Below are 289 nucleotides of genomic sequence, written 5' to 3' on the forward strand. Positions count from 1 at the left end.
GTTCGAGATGATTACGAAATTTTCACTGCGATAAACTTCAGCCGTTCGTACCGATCACGCTGACACCCCGCCCATTCATAGACTTGTAACAATGTCTTGCAGAAATTTACCTTTATCGCGAGGACGACGATTCATCCCTTTGGCGACCAGCTACGCAACATTTCTGCATAGACAGGAGTGGTACGGACTTGGTTTTAAGAGATTATATTCGAGTAAAAGGTAAATGCCAGGTACACATGAATTTGCTCCCAGTCCCCTAGAGATTACATGAGGTATACCTGTACTTAAT

The sequence above is a fragment of the Penaeus monodon genome, chromosome 20 (genome assembly GCF_015228065.2).
Source record: "Penaeus monodon isolate SGIC_2016 chromosome 20, NSTDA_Pmon_1, whole genome shotgun sequence".
Classification (NCBI taxonomy): Eukaryota; Metazoa; Arthropoda; class Malacostraca; order Decapoda; family Penaeidae; genus Penaeus; species Penaeus monodon.